Below are 22,678 nucleotides of genomic sequence, written 5' to 3'. Positions count from 1 at the left end.
CTCTGGAAGGCCGAAGGACCACAATGCCAGAGCTCAGTCACACTCTCAGGGTAAAGGAATCAAACTGAGACCAAGGTGCAACTGATAACTGGAACTTTTTACTTAAATTTGATTGACGTCAATGCATAAACTATTTACAACTTCTTCAAGTGTGGGAATACTGAAACTGGTTTTAAGGTGGTTTAGAATACAGTCACTTCAGAAACACCTTTATTGTGTTTCCCAATCTCTTCACTCAAATTCTCCTTACACAGTGTGAGCCACTGCTAGTTCCCACCTTCTTTCCTCAGCCTGGGAGCACTGTGTCCTTCCCCTCCCCCATGCTGAAAACTCCACACAGGCACTGCCTTATAGAGCACAGTTCTTCAACCGCCAGTCCGCGAACCGGTGACGGTCCGCAGAAAATTTCTGCCGGTCCGCACAGGGCCGGCAAGATCTACAAATTAAATTTCCTGTCGGGCATCTGTTCCCCTTTCCCTTCCAGGGCCGGCGTTAAGATCAGCTGTGGTACTGCTACAAACAGCCGGCAAAAAGAAAGACAGAAACCGCGGGACTTTTTCTCTTGCCTGCATCGCTATAGGCTCTGCCGATCTTGATCCCACCCCCTTCTGAAGTGACTTCCTGTGTTTGAAGGGCAGGATTGAGACCGGCAGAGCTTGTAGCGAATAGCAATTCAGGGAAGAGGAAAGGTCCCGCGGCTTCTGTGTTCATTCTAGCTGTCTGATTTAGCGGGACCATAATTGAAGGTAGGGTAGGGTTTGTCTTTGTTTTTGCTGCCAAGTTTAGCAGGACCGTGGTCAAAGGCAGGCTAATAGCAATCGAGTGCTGGAAGAGTGGATCAGGGCCAGCAGCCAAGGGAGGAAATAAGAGATGCTGGATTATGAGGAGAGGGAAAAATGTGATATAGGTGTTGTGGGAAGGGGATGGTAGACCCAGGAGGGGGGATTGGTGTGACAGAAGGGAGATGGTGGATTCCCTTGAGGGAGGATAGTTATTGGAACTAGGTGGGAATTGGAAGAATAGGGACACAAAGATAGATGCTGGACCTTGCAGGGGGCAAAGAGACATGGAAAATGCTGAACATGAGGATGGAGTATGAAGACAGAAGTCAGATATTGGACATGGGTAGAGGGAGTATGGAGACAGAGGGGATATGCTGGACATGGTGAAAGGGGAATAGGGAGACAAGGAGAAGATACTGAATAAGGAATGGAGGGAGTAGGGTGATGGAAGGTATCTGCTGGATTAAGATGGGGAAAAGAGGGGAGGTACTGGAATGGGATGGGGGAAGATGGTGGGTTGGCTGGCTGGCTCAGCAACGGGAAGAAAAAAAAGAACACAGGAAGATGCTGGACATGGAGGTTGTAGGGTGAAGGAAAAAAGCAGACTTGACTGAGTAGGACTTGATGGAGTAGGTGGGACATGCTGGACACAGGGTAGATGCAGTAAGAAGAAAAAGGAGGTTCTGGATATTGGAATAATAGGTAGAAGACAGGAAGGGACAGAAGTGGCAGATAGATTGTAGACCTTGGAAATAAATTTAAGAAAAGACAGAAGAAAGCAGAACAAAATGGGCAGATAATAAAGGTAGAAAAAAATAATTTTATTTCTATTTTATCATTAGAATATATCAGATTTGAACTATATATCCTGCTAGAGACATAACTGGGGACTGCAAAGCCCAGGCAGTGCTTCTTTAGCTTCCAGCACTCCCCTAACACTATTCCTGACATGTGTGACTGCAGTATTCTGTTAGCATGATATTTCTGTGTAGCATTCTGTAATAATTTGGCTTGTTCAGTTTTCTTGATAGTAGAGTGGATATATGTGAAGGGGAGGGGAGAAGAAACAGGGGTTTTGTTGATCCTTGCTCTGTATTATTTGTATTTATAAAATGACAATTGTACAGAATATTGTTTCTTTTTATACTTTAATAAAATATGTTCAATATAAAATCATAACTGAGGCTTGTGCGGATGGGATCAGATGGTTTGCGGGGACTGAACTCACGGAGACGGGGTGAAAATGTTTTTTTAAATTTCAGTCTTAGTAGTTTGCCGGTCCACAAAATAATTCTTTTATTTCCGCCGGTCCATAGGTGTGAAAAGGTTGAAGAACACTGTTATAGAGTCTGTTCACTCACTCTTTTCTTTTAGAGAGAGGTCTCCACACACTCTTTGTTCTGTCCTCTCCAGATGACCCCTTGGAAAACAAAGTGCAGTAATTTATGTCTCATCTCCAGGTTCCACTCTCTTTCCAATCATAATTGTGTGCTCTTTTAACAAACCTTCTTAGACTTCCTTCCACAAGCAGTCAATATTTCAGCAGTCTCCCTCAGTACCAGGTCTCTGGTGGGCATTAAAGATAACCAAAAGCCTAGAATTTATTTCAAACTCAACTTTTATACTGTACTCCCTTCAACTCGGGCAAAGGGAGCTCCCAACCAATGCTCCTTCTAAGGACTGGCCAGATGCGTAACAATTGTTCTTCATATCAATGTAATAAATAAAGATGTCTTGTATTGTATTATTGATAATTGATAAAGGGTGGGTGGGTAAAGTTATGGTTCTATATTGAGGAGGGGCATAATCAAAAAAAATGTCTAAGTCCCTTTTTGGCCTAAGGCCTTAAACGTTGAAGGCAGAAGAAGGGAAAGTGTCCATAACAAAAACAAACGTCCTTGTTTTCATAATGGCCTGCCTCTACATTCAGCTGTTTAAATGCCCAGACCACCACTACGTCTACACTTGTACCCAAACGATGTCTACACTTATACCCCATAATGAACCAAAAAAAACGCCTAAGCCCCATACGTCCAACACAAGGGCTTTTAGGCGAAGGAGGAGCCAGTCCTTCGCCTAAAAGCTGGAGTCTGTCAAAAACAACATTGGTTACAGAATCCAACCCAAAACCCCCCCCCACACGACATCGGGGCAGGAGGGAACTCAAGCACTCCTGCCCCGCGATCCCTAAACCCCCCACCCTCCGATTACGGTCGGGCATGAGGGAACCCAAGCCCTCCTGCGCTGGGCACCCGCGGCACCCTGCAACATCGGGGCAGGAGGGAGCCCAAGCCCTCCTGGCCCCAGCGATCCGCGACCCCCCCCCTCCCGCCGATTACATTCGGGGCAGGAGGGAACCCAAGCCTTCCTGACCTCACGCCCCCCACCCCCTCGACACACACCCCCTCCCCCTCAACGTCCGCCCCCTTGAACCCCCGATCGCCCCACGAACTGACCCGTGACCCCCCGCTGACTCCCCCATCCCCACCTCTCTTCCCCGTACCTCAAATTGTTGTCCGGACAGACGGGTGCCAAGCCCGCCTGTCCAGCAGGCCAGCCGGCTCCAGAATGGAGCCGGATTGGCCCAGGTGGCTGAAACCCTGCCCACAGGTGGGGAAAAGGGGGTTGTGTCGAGGGCAGGAGGGCCTGGGATCCCTCCTGCCCGTATCGTAGTGGGGGGTGGGGGATAGGGGGGGTCCGCCTGGGCAGGAGGGGTTGGGCTTCCTCCTGCCCGATCGTGTAGGGGGTGGGGGGTGAGAGGTCAGGTGGGCTTGGGCTCCCTTCTGGCCTGATCGTAATCTCTGTAATATTTTTCTATATTCAATCAAATGTATTACACCGTTGTAGTTTATAAAATAATAAAATTAAAAACAAAACAAGTTTTAAAAACCAACAATTTTCCAAATTTGCAAGTATTTTTGTGAGCGACCATGTGAAATCTGTGAGCAATGCTCCTAGAATGTATGAACAATTGCTCGTGTGTTCAGCTTAGAGGGAAAACAAAGAAAGAAAAACCAAAGAAAAACCCTAGAGTCACTTCTCATTCAATTCCATGTGGTTTTCACCAGGATTTTAAACCAACACATATGGAGGTCCTTCTACTAAGGCGCACTAGCTGTTTTGGCGTGTGCTAAATGCTAACGTGTCTATTATAGTCTATGGATATGTTAGCGTTTAGCGCGCGCTAATATTTAGCACGCACTAAAATGGCCAGCACACCTTAGTAAAAGGACCCCATGGTTATCTTCGTTTTACCATAGAAACATAGAAAAATGACGGCAGAAAAGGGCCAAAGCCCATCAAGTCTGCCCACTCTAGTGACCCTTTGCCTTGATTTTGCTCACCACCCCCCTGCCTTTACCATTTGTCAAATTACACATTAAGTATGCTCTTTTTAATGTCTTTTGACGTTTATACAGTATGATTAACGTAGGCATATACCTCTGATCAAGGCATCCCGTTTATTATGATATTACTTTATTTAATTTTATTATTTGATTATATTGCATTTTGGGGTCCTTTTACTATAGTTGGTTCTATATATTCAGAAATTATCCACTTTCGTTTAACCACTTGGTATGTATCATTTTATCTATTATTCTTTATTCATATAAACCTTTTATGTTGGACGTCACTATATGTTCTTAGCCATTTTTCATTACTAAGCGATTTCATTCATTATTTCACATTAGTATTCACTTTTATCACATCACCTTCATGCTCCATTTTCATCACTTTTTCCAATTGCTATCTGTTCACATCCGACACTTCTTTATATCAGATCTCAGTCATATATTTTATGATGTACCTTTGAGCACTTTATTTTACACCTATATATCTCACTATTAGTCATATTTCTCCATTTACTTTTTTTTTTTTTTTTAACATACTTTATGGTGTATCTTTGAGCACTTCACTTTACACTGTTTCATCTCACTATTTCTTCATCTATTCATTTTAACATCCAATTTCTCAAACATCGGTTCACATTTTTTTAGGACCCCCTGAGAAAGGCAATTTAACTGAAATACAGACCTTGTTGGGTCCATACCATGTTATACATACGTGGATTCTGCTTTGTGAATATTATATTGCTACAACCTGATTGACTTAATAAAATATTGCATAGGAACATCACATCCAGTTTTTTTTGTCAGCTTAGAGGGAACATAACTCCCAACTCCACCTATTTTTTGGCCAATCACAAACTTCCTTAGGCTCCTTCCTAAGGAAGTCCCTGATTGGCTCAGATGCCGCAGGCCCCTCCCAGTGGGTCTTAGGCCCCTTCCTGTGTATTACATGATGCACTGGGGAGGAGCCTAAGGCCCAGTTGCATCAGAAAAAAAAGGAGGAGCAGGAGGTGTTTTGGGTACCTCCTGCTCCCGTTAAGGTAGGAGTTATGGGGCACGGGGGCGGGGAGACTCTGGTTGCAGGAAGGAATGGGAAGCCCTCCTGCAGTTTTTATCAAGGGGGGGAGGGTAGGTTCTTCATGGTAGGAGGGTGGGCATTCCTCCTGCTGTTTTTTGGGGGTAGTGAGGGGAGGGTAGGTTCTTCATGGCAGGAGGGAGTGGCTCGCTGCATGTTGCGGGGGGTGGGGGGGGCCGTGCATTTGTTGGGGGTCATTGGGGGATTTTTAAAATTTTCTTTTTATGGGACAGATATACACAAAATATCTGTGCCATTAAAAAAAAAAAAAGAAAGAAAAAACCTAGCAGACCTGTTACCGAAAGGTCTATAGCAATCGGGTTTTAGGATCGCAAAATAGCCAAGCAATGTAAGTGAACCAATCGCTTGGCTATTTTGCATGGGGTTTTACTAATTTGCATGGCCGGATCAGAAAATGGATGATCGAGGGGGAAAACACGCGGTGGGCCGTTTTGTGAATCGGGTCAGTTAGCAGCAATCGTTGCTAAACCTGTGAAAACAAGTTTAGCGACGATTGCTGACTTTAGTGAATCAGGGCCTAAGTGCCTTTTTTTAGGCACCATCTATAGAATATGGCCCATTGCCTATAATTATGGAGGAGCTGCAGGAATTTGGGAAAGTGGCAAGATTTAAAGTAGATTTATATAAAATAGAATACCTTTATATAAAAATTAATATAAAATAAAATGTCCCCTTTGGCAGAAGATGAAGTTGTGTAATTACAATTAGACTCCTAAGTGGGCTAAGGGAACAAGTAGATATTTGGGGATTCAAACTGGAGCAGACCATGAAAAGCTTTATAAATATAACTACAGAAGAATACTTGGGAATAATCACAGGGATCTAACAAAGTGGCATAAAAAGTTACCTGTCATGGCAGGGAAGAATGAATTTTTAATCTAAGCATTTGTATTTTATTCAGGCTCTGATCACTGAGATACCTGGGGTGGGGGAGGGAGGGTGGGGTTAAGCAAGTTACAGAAATGTATTTAGTCAACTTGTCTAGGGGAATAAAAGACAAAGTCTGTAAAACTATTCACTTGTAGGAACGAAGATGGGACACTTATTTTACAAAATATTATGTATTATTATCAAGCATTCTCGTACCTTTCCTTGTCTACCTTGGTTTCTCCACTCTGCTTTTATGTTATTTCAGTGCTGATGACTCAACTGCACAAATATATATTTTATTCAGCTAGGAAAAAAGTTACCCAGCAACATTGTACCTGTGATACAAAAGAAACACCTATTTTTCATACCCCACAGACGATCCCTAAATAGATGAAAAATAAAAGCCTATTTTATGTACACCTAAGAATAGGAGCCCTACTTGTTATTCAAGCCACCAATTTACTCTATAATTCATGAGACAATTTGGTTGTTAGATTCTCCTGTTAGAAATTTGTATTCAACCAGGATTTATTTACTTATTTTCCATTTAATTACCCACAACAACTGAAGTCTTCATAGCGGGGTACGGCAATTAAAATCCCACAATAGGAAGTATACTCAACAAATATGAAACTAGATATGAAATCTTTGTTGTACAATAATTAGAAGTCACCATTTTGCAAAATTTCACCTGCTTTGTGTGATCTGCATATTCTGATTTCAGTCACTGGATTCTGACATCACCCTTTGTCTCAAGCCCTGTATAAAAAGCAGTGATAGGAAAAGTTAAGAACTCAAGTGCTTCATCTTTTCCTTCTCTAGGACTCTGAAATCTACATTTTTTAAGTTGAAAAGCCTTTTGCTGTTCTCATATCAGGATAGTGGGCTGCATCAATGGATGATGACATCAATCTTTACCTCAACTGCCATGACATAGCACAGGCATGCACTCAAGGAGCAAGACCCTTCATGCATGTCTTGGTATGCTAACATTTAATTGATTCTAACCTCCCTTTTACTAAGCCATACGGCTGAGTGCCACAGAAGCAAATGGTCTAAACACCCATTCAATTCCTATGGACATCTGAGTATTTACCATCTGAGACTGTCCCATGCTGTTGGGCTTAGTGAAAGGAGGGTAAGTTTGTTTTGGATATAGGATTGGTGGAGTGCAAAAGTAGGCACATAGATTATAAGATTTATTTATTTACTTATAGTACTGGCTTTATCAAAATTCCTACAGTCAAAGCGGTTTACAGTCTAAAATATGATAAAAATTATCTATCTAAGGGAAGTTGGAGATCATGAACGTACCTGGAATGCAGGGTTCATGCTGAAAATAATTTAAGGCAGGGGTGCAAATACACCACACTCATCCCATGTAAAGCTGTAAGCCCCAAACACAGAACTTTGAATAAAGCAGCTTCTTGTGACCCTGAGCAAGTCATCTAATCCTCCACTGCCCCAGATACATAAAATAGATTGTGAGCCCACTAAGGAAAGAGAAACTACCTGTATACAATAAATAAACCATTTTGGTTTTACCACAGAAAGATGGTATATCAAATGCATTACCCTATAAATTCTATTGGTATACTGTACTGTAAAACCCACATTTAACATAACTTAGTAAAGGGGATTTATTGTAAAGGGGATGAATCACAGCTAATGACACCTAAGAAAAAAATTAATGATGCCTGAAATGTAGACCAGCATTTTACTGGTCTATGTTCTTTAGTGAATTGTGCCTAATGGTGCCTAAATCCTGCTCTTCCTCGTAACCAAACACACTTAGGGCTCCTTTTACTAAGCTGCGCTAGTGGTTTTAGCAAGCGCTTGACGCCAACACCTCCACTGAGCTGGCATTAGTTTTTCCACGTAGCGCAGGGATTAGCGTGCGCTAATCTGCATCGTGCGCTAAGAATGCTACCGCAGCTTAGTAAAAGGAGCCCTTAGTCATAAGGCGCAATTAAGCATCCTGCTGTAGATATATTAACAGCGCCTACTTTAAAAAAAAAAATGACATGGTCAATTATGATGCCAATTAAAACAATTAAGTTAGGCAGTGGTAGGGCACCCACCACCACCTAACGTATGGTGGCATTTATAGAATATGGCTTGAAGTGTGGAGAAAGAAGAAATAAATCAAATATTGCAAAGCAGAGAGAAAAAAAAGGACAATATGGAAAGGATACAGATAAACTCAGTCATTCTAACAGGCACTAGTACACAATTTTGGAACCTCCTATTGCAAAGTGGCATAACTAACAAAATAAATCAAGCCAGGAGCCATCCTGGTAGCTAAGTGGCAGTACGACAAAGTGCCATAAGGAAGGACTAGGGATTGATAAACATATTTCTCTCTCATTCTCAGTCCTCCATGTCAATCAAGGGATGCTGCAAGAGGGGTTTTTAAACCTTGCAGGAGGGTGCCATTGTTCTACATGGACACCTAGTGGCTTGATCACATGGGTCCAGGGAAAGACTGTAAGCATGGCCTAAAGCTGATAATTAGTCTGGTCCTTACATCAGCAAATTTACCCCCCCCCCCCCCTTTACGAAGCAGCATTAGGCTTTTTTTTTGTTTTAAATCGCTGGCCATGGAAGTATTAGCTCCAACACTCATAGGAACAGAGAATGGCATGGTGACAAATTTTTACCTGTTCCCACAGGAACTCAATTTCCTTGTCCCATCCCTGCAAATTTTATTGCTGTTCCTGTCCCTGCCCCATTCCTGTAAGCTCTCCCTTAACTGCACAAGCCTTGGAAACTTATGATTTTAAAGTATTTGAGGCTTGTGCAGATGAGGATAGAGCTTGCAGAAATGGGGCAGGGACAGGGAAAAATTTATTCCCGTGCCATTCTCTAGGTTGGAGCTAATACTGCCATAGCTGGCAATAAAAAAGCCTAAGGACGCTTTGTAAAAAAAAAAAAAAAAGGGGGGGGGTAGTTGTGAGGGAATATAAAGCTGACAAAAATCTCAAGATAGGTAACTGAACATAAGAACATAAGAATTGCTGCTGCTGGGTCAGACCAGTGATCCATCGTGCCCAGCAGTCCACTCACGCGGTGACCCTCTGGTCAAAGACCAGCGTCCTAATTGAGACTAGCCCTACCTGCGAATGTTCTTGTTCAGCAGGAACTTGTCTAACTTTGTCTTGAATCCCTGGAGGGTGTTTTCTCCTATGACAGATTCTGGAAGAGCATTCCAGTTTTCTACCACTCTCTGGGTGAAAAAGAACTTCCTTACATTTGTACAGAATCTATCCCCTTTCAACTTTAGAGAGTGCCCTCTCGTTCTCCCTACCTTGGAGAGGGTGAACAACCTGTCCTTATCTACTAAGTCTATCCCCTTCAGTACCTTGAATGTTTCGATCATGTCCCCTCTCACTCTCCTCTGTTTGAGGAAGAAGAGGCCTAGTTTCTCTAATCTTTCATTGTACGTCAGCTCCTCCAACCCCTTAACCATCTTAGTCACTCTTCTCTGGACCCTTTCAAGTAGTACTGTGTCCTTCTTCATGTACGGCGACAATGGCATCATGAAGGCTCATGATGCCAGTGCCAGATCTCAGCTTTGGTTCCAAATTAGAGAGAAGCAAAAAGAGGAGAGACGGGAAAAAGAATGGGACTTTTATACCATCTTTACACATTCAAAGTGGTTTGTACATATACAGGTACTTACTTTATACCCGGGGTAATGGAGGATTAAGTGAGTTGCACAAAGAGCAGTGCTGGGATTCAATCCCACAACCTCAGGCTGCTGAGGTAATAGCTCTACCACTACTAGACCAAGAGGCAGAAGGAAACTACCAAGTGGGAACAAAAATCAAGCCAAATTAAATAATCACACACACACACACACACACACACACATATTGCATGTATATGTAAAACACTTCCCAGTAGCAAACACCTTCATTCACTTGATAGATGCTTCAAAAATGTAATAGAAATAAAGTCCTACAATGCCTAAAATTTGCAAGTTTACAACAAAAAAAGCCTTTTTGGCTCAGTTGTAAAATGTAGTCAAATAATAGCTTGCAGTCAATATTTGTTTGTTTTGGTAATAAAAAAAATGGCTTCCCATTCATATTCTATCAACGGTTTATATTGAGATCAAGTTAGATTCATGAAGAATTATGCAATACATACGGCAGTTCTATGAACATTTATAGCACAGAATGTGAAAAGCCATAGAATACTTAAGAGATTCTGTGCAATTCTCTCTTCACTTAATGGTCCATTTCAATAAAGAAATTTGCTTGAGGCATGCTAAACAAAAAAACTTGACAGAACAGAGCCCCAAGTGACTTGTACAAAGGTTAAAGCAAAGCACAGTGCAGGACAGGTAATGCCTACATCTTTTTTTTTTGTTTCCTGTTTATTGGAGAACTCCAGTGAAGTATTTTATTGACTCACTGCATATTGTTTAAAAGAAAGATTAGTCTAAGCAGGACGTATTACTAACTTAAAGTACACTACCTTACAGTTTATCCGGTCAAATACTGTAATCCTAACAGTTTGTCTACAGACTAATATCTCATTCAAAGCATTATGAAGCAACTTTGTTAACAGTCTTTTTTTTTTTTTTTTTTTTACTATACTGTTACCACAAATTAATTGCCTAGTATCTTCCTATACAATTAATACAGAGACACAGTAGCATAGCACAGGAGGTTAGCGCCTGGGGCAGTGTTGCCTGGCATCACCGCGCCATGTACTCTATACTCTTCTGACACTTGGGAGCCCTCCATATCCTGTGTACCTCTTAAAATGTTCACCGCGACAAGGAAATGTTCCCATGACCAGGAAAGGACATCCAAAGGGAGCTGACACCAGCGCAAGCAGTTCATGGAAGATGCTGCTCGCTTCAGCGCACCCCCCCCCCCGCGAAAATGGTGCCTGGGACAATCCGCCCCATGTGCCCTCCTTACTATGTCACAGCAGAGACAACACACTTAGAGCCCGATTCTAAATATTCTAAATATCACGCTTAAAAAAATAATCAGCACCGAAAACTCAATTCTATAACAGTTATTCACAAACTTGTAGAATTGCACTTAGCATCCATTATGCATCATAACTTTTAGGCTCACTCATTTAAATCAAGGAAAACCTGCCCTAAACACCTGCATCTAAGTTGTGCACATATTGACGCAAAACTTAAAAGAACAACCACACCCAAACCACACCCCCTTTCTAAAAATCACACATTCAATCTGACGCCTAACATTTTAGGCAGTGAACCTACCAATCTGTGCATAAATTTCAATTAACTCCAGTTCGTATCAATTATGAGGTGTTAATTGCAAATTATCAGCATTGATTAGGCCTATCAATTTATGTGTGCACATACATCAGGTACAAGCACAACTTTAGGTACTACTGCATTTCCCTGAAAATAAGACACTGTCTTAGATTAATTTTGGCCCCCAAGAAGGTCTTATTTTTGGGTAGGTCTTACTTTTTATCATGTATAATGATCATCTCTCCCTTCCTCTCCTCCACCCCAATTCTTCCTATTTCCTTTCTCTCCTCTACATGTAAAGCATCTTTCTTCCCCTCTCACCCATCATTAGGTGCAGTATCTTTCTATCCCTCTCTCCCTCCCTTCCATCCCCCTGTGCAGCAGAACCCTTGCAGCTTCTATCCCTCCCATCCTTCCCTCCCATCCCTTGCGCAGCAGAACCCTTGAAGCTTCTATCCGGCTCTTCCTCCCATCCCCCTGTGCAGCATCTTTCTATCCTCCCATTCCCCCCCCCCCCCCGCTGCCCCTACTGACCCTTTCATCTCTCCCTCCCATCCAAACCCCGACTGTGAGCCAAAATACCTGGAAACAAACGGCAGCGTTGGCAGCACAGGCTGCATCGTGGTCTGCCCTTCTCATGTTCGGGCGTTCCTCTGCCGTATCACTGAAGATGTCATCAGCAACACGGCACTGAACGTCCAGGCGTGAGAAGGGCAGGCCACGATGCAGCCTGTGCTGCCGACGCTGCCATTTGTTACCAGGTATTTTGGTCTCGCAGTCGGGGTTCGGTTGGGAGGAAGATGGAAAGGTCAGTGGGGAGCACGCTGGGGGGGGGGCACTGCTGCCAGCGACTAGGGCTTATTTTTTTGGGGGGTAGGGCTTATATTAAAACCTATCCCGAAAATCATGCTAGGGCTTATTTTTGGGGTAGGTCTCATTTTCAGGGAAACACGGTATACTGTATATAGAATTTGATGTCAAATCATGCACTCAGCACTTGTTGCTCTACCCCCCCGAGATCTGTCCTGAAAACAAAGACGATACACAAGCATTTTCAACTAGTGTGGAATTTTATTTGGCCGCAGCCATAACAGCACTATTACATCACAACTGTCATCAACTGAGCAGAATAACCAATCATGAAATGTGATGATCAGGTGCACAGCATATGCCTCTCCATCCTCTCCCAACGTGGGGTCCAAACCAGCTTCCCCTGCTCGCTGGACCTATCCCGTTCAAGGATGTGTCCTCTCATCAGCAGTACGTTGCTGTGAAGATCATGGCCTGGCCTCCCTGCCGTCCAAGCAAGGTGACATGCCCCATTTCATAAGCAATGTAAAGGTGTATGTCGTTGACTCATATGCTGTGTTTACCCTCCACTACCGCGTCCGCCTGTGGGATGCCGGCTCGAGAGGACCGACCTCCCCTCCGCTCACCCCTATTCTATCCTGCCCCCTCCCCCCCACTCCTAGCCGATTGGCCCCAAGGCTTCGGCCGATTTGTCTTCGCTCCTCCCTATGTGGCTCGGAGCTTGTTTTTATTGTGCATTACATTACATTGTGGCTAATGCAGATGCTATACCAGCTAGAGAGCTGTTACTAAATATTCCACACTATTTGCTGCATTTAAAACTGACATGGGTACTGTACATTACAATAAAGACTTACTAAGGCATGCTAACAATTAGCATGCACCAAATAAACAGGAATAAAACGGGGTTTATAGCATGTAACACATGCTAATTGTTAGCGCTCACTAAATTCATATGTATACCTTAATAAAAAGACCTCTTAGACTCCGCTCTATTCTGCTTATGTTAGTTAATGTGGGAATTAAGGTACACCCATTGCCAAACCACTGCATTAACAATTGGTGTGGGCATGAGCTAACAGTGTGCACTAATTCCTTCATTAACTGCTTAAATAAAAAGGAACCCTAAATCTGAATTAATCATAGCCACATTTTTAGAAGTATTTCATTAAATTATAGCTATTTGATCAAAAATTTTAATTGCAATTAATCACCCAATTAAACATTTTTTATTACAGGTAATCACATTTTTAATCACTCCTGAGACAGGGCCGCTAAATATCCCCTCTGATTTCAGCAGCACTATTAATACAGTTAAACACAGTAGCAATATTCAACTCACTACCTAGTTAGCTGACCAGGTAAAGTTAGGACAACTATTGCCCTGTCAACTAACTACCCAGTTATCTGTGTAGCAAGCTAAATAGGAAAAGAAGGGTTAGTTTTGCCAGTCTACCAAAAGCACCCCCCTCCAAGAGCATCTGCCACTCCTGAAACTCCCAAAGACTATCTTCCTTCCTCCCCAAATTCCTCCTCAAGACTATTCCCCCTTCTGAAGAGCTCCCTACCCTAGAAAAACATCCCTCTCCCAAGGACCCTCCCCAATAGCATCTAACTACTCTTACATATCCTCACATTCCTCTAGGTCCCCCAGGACTAGATGCCCTGGAAGTCACAGGTAGGAAAGGCAGGAGTGATTCCCAGTTGGTTTTGGGTTTAAAATGGTGGCTGTGATTTAGAGCAGTAGTTTCAAGGCCACCATTCTGAATCCAGAGCAGGCACTAGCAGAACAATTAGGAACTGTGCCGGTCTGTTCTACCCTAGACCAGGATTATCAATGCAGTCTTTGGAGCATACCGAGTCCCATTGGGTTCTCTGGATATCCAAATGAATATGCAGGCGAGAGATCTGCATATTCATTGTGGATAGTCTGAAAACTTGATGGTACTTGGGTGTGCCTCAAGGACTGGGTTGAGAAGGAAAAGGGGTTTAATGTACCTGTATACAGATTTGTTTATTATTTCTTGATATACAGCCTAATCCAACATGTGGGCCTAGGTGATGTACATACACTAAACAATAATTAGAAAAGGAACTCCACATAAGAATAGGAAAGTAATACATTTGCACACTACGAAAGGAAAACATGTAAACTTATTTTGTACCTGGGGCAATGAAGGATTAAGTGACTTGCCCAGGGCATCCATAAGCTAGGCGGAGGCCTACAGAGGGTGCATATACTTTTCAAGCCATAGTGGCTGGCATTAATAATTTCAGCCACCATTAACATTTGCATGTTAATCGCAAACAATAACAGTAATTAATCAACAGCCTTGAAATGTAGACATCAACTTTAAATTTCAATTAAAGGTCAGCTTGGAGACTCAGTGGCAATGTTGCATGCTGCTGTGAAGGCATTTGCTCCCCAGGTTGGCAAGATATTCAGTCTTTGAAAGATGTTAGCCACTGAATAACGGTCACACTTACTGGCAAGGTTCAGTGTTTATACATTCCAGGTCTAAGATTCCCCTCCCCTTGCTCAACATAGTTCCGTTTCAGGGAACTGATCACTTTTAAGCAATGTCCATACAGCACATGTGTCAGTGCCTTCCCACCCAAAGTCGGCTCATGAGACCATCAGTTCAGAAACAAAGTTAAGAAGCCAACTAGGGGAGGTTGGAAGGTTATGAGAATACATGCCTGCTGTCCTAAGAAAAACATCTGCTATAGGTAAGTATCTTTGTTTTCTCCGAAGACAAGTAAGCATCATATTCTCACATGTGGTGCTCCCAAGCTGCCAGGATTATGTCTCTGGAAGAGGATAAACATTTAATATACAGAAGCCTGGTAAAATCTCACAGGGAGGAAAAGTTGGCTTTAAGCTGAGAATAGATTCTTCAAAACTGCTTGCCCATACCAATTGTCTCTTCGGATTTGTGTTCTAAACAGTAGTGAGAGGTGAATGTATGGATTGAGGACAAAGTAGCTGTTTTGTAGATTTCTTCAATAGATGTACAGTGAAAATGAGCGACCTAGGCCACCATAGCTCGTACATTGTGGGATGTTACAAGGCCATGTAGCATCAACGAGCTTGAGTATTCACAAAGGAGATACAGTCTACTAGCCAAGTGGATATGGTCTCTTGGAAACAGCAACTTCTAGCTGATTAAGAATTAAATGCAACAAAGAGCTAGGAGGGCCTTCTATATGACTTAGTCCAGTCCAGGTAGCATGCCAGAGTATGCTTACAGTCCACAGTGTGAAAGGCAGCTTTGCCAGGATGGGAATGTGGTTTTAGAAAGAATACAAGTGGAGATTGGTTGAGATAGAAATCTGAGACCACTTTAGGGAGGAATTTTGGATGTGTTTGAAGGACCACTCTGTCGTGATAGAATCTTGAATAGGAAGGATCTGATACAAGGTTTGTAGTTTACTTACATAGCGTGTAGACATGAAGGTTATGAGGAAAAACTACCTTCAAAGTGAGACATTTGAGACAGTAAGATGTCATTGACTCAAAGGGAGATTTCATAAAAGCAGAGAGAACCACATTAAGATCCCAAGAAACCAGAGAAGGCTTGATAGGTGGTTTTGTGTGTAGGGGGGCCTTTCGTGAAATGGACTACTTCAGGGATGTACAGAAAGGGGCTCCCTGTTGAGGTGGGAATGAAATGCACTGATAGCACTGAGATGAACTCTACCCAAATTGATTTTTAGACCTGAATTAGAGATGTAGAGAAGAAAGTAAAGGGTGAATGGAAGTGGACATGACACAAGCTCCAAAGAATGTAATGCACACCAGGAAGAGAAGCATGTCCACATGAAGTGATAAACTGCACTGAGTGGAAGGTTTCTTAGACATTTCAGTGACAGCAGATATACAGCCAAAAGACAGAAAATATTTACCTCTTCGGTGAAAATTGTCTACTTAGAAGTCTTGACCACCAGGACATCTAACTTTATACCCCAACAGAGCAATGGGACATCTTAGAGGGCACTGAACTTCACATAAAGGGTGACAGCTATATATCTCACCATAACTCCCTTATAATTTATGGTGACCCCCAACCCCCCAAACTTACTACACCCTCCTGTGTACCATCCCAATAGCACTTATTGCTATGGGTGGCACCTTTATAGAAATATAGAAACATGATGGCAGATAAAGGCCAAATGGCCCATCTAGTCTTCCCATCCGCAGTAACCATTATCTCTTTCTATCTCCGAGAGATCCCACGTGCCTATCCAAGGCCCTCTTGAATTCAGACACAGTCTGTCTCAACCCCCTCTTCCGGAAGACTGTTCCATGCATCTACCATCCTTTCTGTAAAAAAAGTATTTCCTTAGATTTCACCTAAGCCTATCAACTCTTAACTTCATCCTATGCCCTCTCATTGCAGTGCTCCCTTTCAAATAAAAGGGACTTGACTCATGCACATTTACATTACGTAGGTATTTAAATGTCTCCTCTCTCCTGCCTTTCCTCCAAAGTACAGAGATTGAGATCTTTAAGTCTGTCCCCATACGCCTTATGATGTAGACCACATACCATTTTAGTAGCCTTCCTCTAGACCAATTCCATCCTTTTTATATCTTTTTGAAGGTGCGGACTCCAGAATTGTACACAATATTCTAAATGAGGTCTCACCATAGTCTTATACAGGAGCATCAATACCTCCTTTTTCCTACTGACCATATCTCTGTCTATACAACCTAGCATCCTTCTAGGTTGTGTCGTCACCTTTTCAACCTGTTTGGCCACCTTAAGATCATCACATACGATCATACCCAAGTCCCACTCTTCTGTCTTGCACATCTGCTCTTCTGCCTACATCACATCCAAACTCCCTCATAAGAACATAAGAATTTGCCACTGCTGGGTCAGACCAGTGGTCCATCATGCCTAGCAGTCCGCTCCCGAAGTGGCCCCCAGGTCAAAGACCAGTGCCCGGAGACCAGCTCTACCTGCATACGTTCAACAGGAACCCGTCCAACTTTGTCTTAAATCCCTGGAGGGTGTTTTCCCCTATTATAGCCTCCGGAAGAGCATTCCAGTTTTCTACCACTCTCTGGGTGAAGAAGAACTTCCTTACGTTTGTACGGAATCTATCCCCTTTTAACTTTAGAGAGTGCCCTCTCATTCTCCCTACTTTGGAGAGGGTGAACAACCTGTCTTTATCTACTAAGTCTATTCCCTTCATTATCTTGAATGTTTCGATCATGTCCCCTCTCAGTTTCCTCTTTTCAAGGGAGAAGAGGCCCAGTTTCTCTAATCTCTCACTGTACGGCAACTCCTCCTGCCCCTATATCATTTTAGTCGCTCTTCTCTGGACACTTTCAAGTAGTACCATGTCCTTCTTCATGTATGGTGACCAGTGCTGGATGCAGTATTCCAGGTGAGGGCATACCATGGCTCTGTACAGCGGCAAGATAATCTTCTCTGATCTGTTTGTGATCCCCTTCCTAATCATTCCTAGCATTCTGTTCACCCTTTTCACCGCCGCCGCACATTGCACAGATAGCTTCATCAACTTCATCACAAGACTCGCTGATGACGTTCCGGAAAATGCTGAAAACCCATCTCTTCAACTGAACAGTGCTAACGAACAATCTCCTCATAGCTTCCCTTCCTCTCTTTCTCTCCGCCCTCTCTCCTTCTCTCCTCCCACTCTCCTGTTCTCTGCTCCCCTTCCTTTAATTCCTTGCTCCCCTCCCACTCCCCCATCTCTCCCCTCCTCTTCCCTTCCCATGCTCCCCCTCCCCTTCTCTCTCTACATCTTCTCACCTGTCTATTCATTGAATGGCTATAATTTTATAGTTCTTTAACTTTATTGTGAATGTCAATTGTAACCCGTTTTGAGCTCCTGGGAGAACGGGATAGAAATCTAAACAAATAAATAAATTCTTTACCCCCTAAACTGTACCGTTCCCTCGGGTTTTTGCAGCCCAAATGCATGACCATGCATTTCTTAGCTGCCAAATTTCAGACCATTCTTCAAGCTTCGCTAAGTCTTTCTTCATGTTATTCACACCATTCCATGTTTCTACTCTATTGCAGATTTTGGTATCATCCGCATAGAGGCAAATCTTACCTGACAAACCTTCAGCAATATCGTTTATAAAAATGTTGGGGTTTTTTTTGTAATTCTTTATTCATTTTCAAACTTACAATAAGTGTGACATATGTTCAAACAAATTAACAATAAATAAATCACTTAATAATCATCATTGGTACAAAACTCTTATCACCTCCCCCTTCCCACCCTTTCCTATCATATAATCAAATATCTTATAGCATATGTAATAGTAAAATAACCCCCCTCCCCCCCTCACTATTGAACTTGTAAATTTAAGGGAAACAATTTCATCTAAACAGTACAATATTTGGTTAATGGCTCCCACACATCTTGAAATTTCCTGAAACATCCCCGCTGTATAGCAATAAATCTCTCCATTTTATAAAATGACAAAGAATTCTACCAGAAATTATAATTTAATCTACTCCAATCTTTCCAATTATATGTAATTTATAATTTATACGTAAATGTTAAAAGGAACAGGCCCAAGAATAGAACCTTGAGGCACACCGCTGGTAACATCCCTTTCCTCAGAGCGATATCCATTGATCACTACCCTCTGTCGCCTTCCACTCAGCCAGTTCTTGATCCAACCCGTTCTTGCATAACTGTTAGAATTATCTCTCTTGCAGGAGGAATTCCTCATACTCAGAAAGTTGTTTAAGCAAGAACTTTAAATAAAAAGAACAGAACTGGTAGTCCATAATTCTATTGATGAGCATAGATGATTGAAAAATGCATTTACTAAAAAGACACTAATGTTCTGGCTTCCCTTCCTGGAAGAACAGAAGCCTAAGACCTTGAACTGCATGAATGTTTTAGAGCAGATTCCACAACTAGAGAGTGATGTTGCAGTTGTGTTCTCTCAAACCCTGGACATATGTGTATTCTGCACTTTGTGCCAATTTTTTTACGAGCTACCTGGACTGATAGAGGGGTCTCCCAGTTCTTAAATAGGGTACCTTTCATGACCTTAAGTAAAGGCACCTTAAAACAGTCAGTTGGTGGTGATTCATAGTCAAGAAGCTCAAAAAGCTCAGAGCAAGGTTTTTCCTTATCCCCATTTTAACGGGAAGAGTTTGACCCATTTACCTTATGAAGCCAGTAAAGGATACACTCGTTAATGGAGACTTACACCTTTGAGGTGGAGGAGAAGCAGCAGAAGGAATGCCATATCATTCTTCTGCTGAGAAGTTTGGTAGATCATCAGAGTGGTGTGAAATATCCAAGTCAGACTCCTCAAAATGCTCCTTCTTAGGCAAATTTGGGAATGTGCGTCAAGATGAGTATCAACTTAACACTGAGGAGCTTCGAGGCATGGGTCGATGCTCTGACACAGGAGATAACTCCTCTGCCGATGAAGCATGCATGGAATGGGTTCATGCAGACTCCAATGCTTGACATCGAGCAAGGTGCATGACCTCATCTTCGATCAACACCTTGATGTATCTTCGGGCTGGGCTGAAGCAGGCGTGTATACCTTTAAAGCCTGTGGAGATTGCATCTGCAGTACCCCAAAAGCTCTTGTTTGAGCATAGCCTAGATCTCCTCCTGGAGAGTCAACGTCTGTACTGAAAGAAACATCGGAATGGTAGAAGTATGAAGTGCGTGGGATGGGCATGGGAGACCTCGATGTCGAGGCACACCTGGGAGGAGACATGATCTGCAGCAATGGAGAGCAGTCCACAGTGTGTCAACACTTACTATGCATCGAGGAAGTGGACATCTGTGACAACACCATGCCATGCCTAGAAGGGGAGGAATGTTTGTGCTTCTTAGCTTTTTACATGATGCCTCCCCCGATATGAGAGGCATGGATGAAAATAATGTCAATTTCTGTCTTTGGAGAGAGTTCAATGCTTAACACTCTCTAGTCAGAGCCGGTGCACGCAGTGTTGATATTGATGTTGGTGTTGATGCAGGGTAAGCGTCTGGTCTTGAATCTTCAGCCATGCTGGAAAATGCATGAGTACCTGAATAAATTAATGTAAACCATTCTGAGCTCCCCTGGAAGAACGGTATAAAAAATTAAATAAATAAATGTCTATGTTGAACCAAAACATTTATCACACTGGATCTATTGGGCTTTAAGTGACCTTTTGCATATGCAGACAGAGTTCACAATGAATGTCCTGATGGTCAGGACCCAGACACTGAACACACCAATTACTGGGGTCAGAGCCTGAAATGGTCCAATTACATCCTCTTTGGCATGGGGGGGGGGGAAATGGCCAACACAAAGTCAAAAGACTTGATGGCCAGGGGAGGTCAAGTGAAAAGTATACAGAGAAACTTCAACAAACCCAGGGTCAAATAAGGGCTTCAAAGTGACAGGAAGGACAGGAAGACACTGCCTAAAGATTTAAAGTGACAGTGAACTTGGCAGTGTCTATACTGGGTTCCATGGACACCATCACCCACATGTGTGAATATTATGCCTGCTTGTCCTTGGAAAAGCTATGAAATATAGTTGGAACAAAGTAAAAAGATGAAAAATATTCTTCTCCAGTCCTCATTTTAAAATGTTTTAATGTTAATTTATTACATGTAGCGAACCCTAGTTATCATTCAGGTGTAATTTTATGTCCTATAAGTAAAAATAGAAAAAAAAAAAAAGAAGTGGAATATTCCAGGCATGTTAAGGTTCAAAGGAGCAAATACCTTGACAATGGACTGTTTGAGTGCAGCACAAAGGTATATATGACCTATGCTTTAGACCTCCCATCATTTGCTGGCTCTATCCCAAGTTATGTTCCCTCTAAGCCAGCGTCTAAACTTGTGGCCCATGGGCCGCATGTGGCCCTCACGGTGCTATTTTGCAACCCGCAGTCTGAACACGATGATTGAGTGTTCCCTTGCTGCAGTTGGTTGTTCCGTTCAAAGCTGTGGCCAGCAGCCACTCCTTGTGCGATCTGTGCCTACGTCAGAGAGAAGGCTTCCGACGCAGGTGCGGATCACGCAAGGAGTCGCCACCTGTGGCTTTGAATGGAACAACTGACTGCAGCAAGGGAGCTGGCTAGAAATGCTGCTGCTGCACAGGGAAGAGAAGGGAAGAGGGAAGAGAAATTCTGCTGCACAGGGGGATGGAGGGAAGTGGTAAGACAAATGCTGCTGCTGCACCCAATTGGGGAGAGAGGGAAGGAAGGAGAAGGAAGACAAGGGAGAGGAGAGGAACGATAAATGCCAAATCCATGGGAGGGAGGGAAAGGAAAGGAGATACTAGGGAGATATGCCAGGGCAGCCATTTGACGACAGCTCTGCACAGGGCAGGAGCATAGGAAGATCGCTCCTGCCCCGTGTCACCGGCTAGACCATCAGGTAAGGTCCGGGGATGCAGGAGGGAGGCGGGTGTGGGTCAGAGCCAGCCCAAAAACTTATTCACGATTTTTCCCTATTCGCGGGCCGGCTCTGTACCTAACCCCCGCGAATACTGAGGGAGAAGTGTAATATTGTAATTTATAGCTAAAGAGACATGATCAAGAAAGCACAGTTACTTACCGTAACAGGTGTTATCCAGGGACAGCAGGCAGATATTCTTAACACATGGGTGACGTCACCGACGGAGCCCTCGGTACGGACCTTTTTAACTAGAAGTTTCTAGTTGGCCGCACCGCGCGTGCGCGAGTGCCTTCCCGCCCGACGGAGGAGTGCGTGGTCCCCAGTTAGTATAAGCCAGCTAAGAAGCCAACCCGGGGAGGTGGGTGGGACTTAAGAATATCTGCCTGCTGTCCCTGGATAACACCTGTTACGGTAAGTAACTGTGCTTTATCCCAGGACAAGCAGGCAGCATATTCTTAACACATGGGTGACCTCCAAGCTAACAAAGAGGGAGGGGGGATGGTTGGCCATTAGGAAAATAAATTTTGTAACACAGATTGGCCGAAGTGTCCATCCCGTCTGGAGAATGCATCCAGACAGTAGTGAGTAGTGAACGTGTGAACTGAGGACCAAGTGGCCGCCTTGCAGATTTCCTCGATGGGCGTGGAGCGGAGGAAAGCCACGGAAGCAGCCATAGCTCGGACTCTGTGGGCCGTGACAGTTCCTTCCAGTGAGAGACCGGCCCGAGCGTAGCAGAAAGCAATACAGGCAGCAAGCCAATTTGAAAGTGTCCGTTTGGAGACAGGACGACCCAAACGGTTGGGGTCGAAAGACAAAAAGAGCTGAGGGGCTGTTCGGTGAGCTCTGGTACGATCAAGATAGTAAGCAAGGGCACGCTTACAATCCAGCGTGTGCAACGCCTGTTCCCCAGGATGCGAGTGAGGCTTAGGGAAGAAGACGGGTAGCACAATGGACTGGTTGAGGTGAAAAGCTGAGACCACCTTGGGAAGGAATTTAGGGTGGGTACGCAGAACAACCTTGTCATGGTGAAAAACAGTGAAAGGTGGGTCGGCAACCAGTGCATGCAGTTCGCTAACTCTCCTGGCAGAGGTGATGGCAATTAGGAA

The 22,678-nt window shown here is 43.5% G+C and overlaps 1 protein-coding gene across 3 annotated transcripts in view; it reads right to left on the bottom strand.

Moving 5' to 3' along the window:
* Nucleotides 1-22,678, bottom strand: part of TENM3 (teneurin transmembrane protein 3) — a 2,583,516-nt gene that overhangs the window by 1,449,245 nt on the left and 1,111,593 nt on the right. For all 3 annotated transcript variants that reach the window (XM_033942956.1, XM_033942961.1, XM_033942964.1), the window contains exon 5: nt 6,790-6,857. The gene's annotated coding sequence lies outside the window, so the exon portion shown is untranslated. The remainder of the gene's footprint in view (nt 1-6,789; nt 6,858-22,678) is intronic.

The sequence above is a fragment of the Geotrypetes seraphini genome, chromosome 1 (assembly GCF_902459505.1).
Source record: "Geotrypetes seraphini chromosome 1, aGeoSer1.1, whole genome shotgun sequence".
Lineage (NCBI taxonomy): Eukaryota > Metazoa > Chordata > Amphibia > Gymnophiona > Dermophiidae > Geotrypetes > Geotrypetes seraphini.
Note: the sequence above shows the minus strand (reverse complement) of the source record. Positions and strands in the feature narration are given on the sequence as shown.